The following is a 3,152-nucleotide window of genomic DNA, read 5'->3' on the forward strand; positions in this document are numbered from 1 at the left end:
TCCTCGTGAGTTGTGGCATTCTCAAGGCATTCCCTTCATTTTCCTTTATAAATTCTTTTTCTAGTGATTCTAAGTTACCTTTTTATTCTCCTCTATGGATTGCTTGAAACCCGATTCCCTTTGTACTTTATTCCACATTTTTTTTTAATTGAAGGGGTTCCATTTTTATGCAATACCATGGGTTAAGGGGGTCTTTTCTTGCATTTCTTGACTTCTCCTTTTCCCTTTCACCACACCCCCAACTTAGGCTTTTGGCCTAAGTTGGTTATTCGCTAAACCACAACTCAAAAGGATTGTAGGTAGTGATTCAAGTAAGGTCAAGCATTCATCAAGGTTCTTCCAAAGAGAGGCAAGGCTCAAAGGGTGTTCAAAAGAGTTTCACACGCTCACGGGTAGGCCACAAAAGAGGTATATGTCAAATTTGGCTCACACTCTTTAAAATTGCCTCAGATCAACTCAAGAGGATACCTTTCTAAATCAATCAGACTAACAGGGCAGGTTTATTCATGCAAGTTTCAAAGCAAGCTAATCACACAAGGCATTGACAATTAAGTCAAACAAACTACACACTTTCGCTAGTGTGCAACAGTCATTACAAGAGAATCAATTCGATAAATGGCTAATCACAACGAGATGCAAAGAGTTCACATATTGTCTATGCAACTTCATTTGGCCTCATCGTAGTTGTACATTCATGTTCGTTCAATTGAAAGCACTATTCAAGTCATCGGTACTGATCGAAATCGAGACTCAATTTTTTTTGCAAAAGAATATCCACATTCAACTCATGAGGGGTGGCAAAAATGTGCAAAACATTCAAATTTTTTCGGAAGGGTCAAAATCATTTGCAATTAAAAACAAAAGAGAGCCATGAGCTCAAAGAATCGCAAAGCAGTTTTAAAAACACAATTAAAAACAGATAACCCAAATGTACACCGAAACAAGGTGGGCCTCACCCCACCACAAATAAGAGTGTTTGTCCTCAAATGCGAATAATGACAGTACCCAGCGTTTAAGAAAGATAAGATATAGAAAGAGGTCAAGAAGAGTCCTGTCTATGCAATCTCTCTATCTGCCGGGGCATTCGATGCATTTCCCTGAAGTAAAACCATGGTCCCCGGAGTATTGTTGTTTTAGTCCTCATTGTTTGCCTTTGCTGTGGACTCTGCAGTAAGATTAGTTGCAATCATCTAATCTATCTCCTGAGCTACTCCGAAGGCCCGTATTGCTTTAACAAAACTTCGAGCCCATGAAGGCACATTAGGGTCGATGGGAATTCATCTCTTTGCTCTGGCTTCATTGGTATATTTCCTTTGTCTGGCTAGCTCTAATTTCTTTTCATCTTTCTTAAACTCTCATGCTCTTATGTGCCTGGGTGGATTATTTCTCCCTGCGACTTTTGATCTAGCCATTACTGCAAAGACTTCGAGGATAAGTTAGATAACACTTCAAATAGGAGAAAGAGGGTGTTTCTGGGCGTGGAATCGCTTAGCCAAGCTAGTTGGCGATGTACAACTGATATAAGGGCGCAGACAAAGGGCGAGCAAGGGATCCTTCGGCGAGTCGCCGAGTGCATTTTGCGAATTAAATTGACTGTCGAAAATCACAGCTCGATAAATACATAAAGTATTCAGTTAAAGGTGGAATGGGGACGTTAGGCGAACCGCCGAGAAGTTCGGCGGATTTTGTTCATCTCACCGATCAGCTTAACGTGTTTAGTTTCAACCCGTCCTTTCAAATTTCACCCCGCAACCCCAAATAATGCAACTTACGCTTATATAACTCAATTTCAACGAAAACCCAAAGAAACTTCTATTCCCCCAGCTTAACAGTTCAACTCAAAGCAAAGTTAAGTGGTAGTCCCTCAAATCATGCAGAAAATATCAAGTCTTAATCGATAATCTATACAATCCCAGTAACTCAGAAACTCAACATATATTTTCTACTGTCAGTAATTATGCAAATGAGTAAAAATTTTGATCAAATAACTGAGGAGTTTGATTACCAACCTTGAATGCCGAATTAGATAGTACTGGCTTGCTAGGCTGCAATGTGATCCTAATTCGAGCACAATTCGACACGTAAAATACTCTAAAAGTGCGAGAAATATTACTGCTAAAGTGCGAGTGTGAGTTTGTGAAAAGGGACAAAGTGAAAGAAAGTGAATGAAATAGAACTTTTAAACCTGTGGCTTGTGATCGTCCAGTTTTTGCTCATTCGGCGATGTTAGTCGATTTTGCTCCATCACTCAGTGAAACTCCAAGTATAACATAGTTTTCAGTTCAGGTGAGAAGTCCATCGGCAGTTTTTATTAAGATCACCAATTGGATTGGCGATGCACCGACAAAATTCATACTCCGCCGAGTTTTACAGACTCAACCTTTAAGACGTATTGTGCCAAATAGTGGGAGGGATCTGGTACACCATTCTTGTCGGCGATCCGCCAAACTGAACTGTTGCTCGCCTCCATACATCTTTTCAAGCACTTTCCTTACTCAATCTGTACAAACAGCACACTATTATTTTATCAAGATAACAAAAGACGAGTAAATGGTTTTGGGTTGCCTCCCAAACAGCGCCTTAGTTAACGTCGCGACACGATGCAAGTTAACCTTCGGACTTCACTCTTGTGGTTAGACATAGTCTCACTAGGCAAACCTCTTTGTTGTCTCAGATTGAGATGAGACGAGATATGACCCATTTGGGTCTCTAACTATTTGATTGAAACTAAATGAGAGGTGACAATCTGTCTGAGGGTAGACACGTCTTCTTTCATGCCATTTAGCATTTTGTCTGACCTTTCAAGTTTGTTTGGGATACGTGAGAGCATATCCTCAGACCTACCACCTTTCGAGTCCTTGGGCTTCTGACGCTCGTGGGGAGGCACATATCTATCATTCTCTCCATCCTTCCAATTTTGGATTACGGTCCCTCCATTCACAATCTCGATCCTTCCAACCTTCGTCTCTAACCCATCATTGATTACCACCCTGCGTTGGGTAGTTCGAACGATAGCCCCCGCCTTGGTTAGATAGAAAATATACTTCCTCGTCATACATGGCTTCAAACTTCATCTCCTCAGGATTCACACCCCCGACTCCCATAGCGTTGACACCACGGGCACTAGCCCCCATGACATTTTTGGATAAAAT

This window comes from Solanum tuberosum, unplaced genomic scaffold (assembly GCF_000226075.1).
Source record: "Solanum tuberosum cultivar DM 1-3 516 R44 unplaced genomic scaffold, SolTub_3.0 scf00041, whole genome shotgun sequence".
Lineage (NCBI taxonomy): Eukaryota > Viridiplantae > Streptophyta > Magnoliopsida > Solanales > Solanaceae > Solanum > Solanum tuberosum.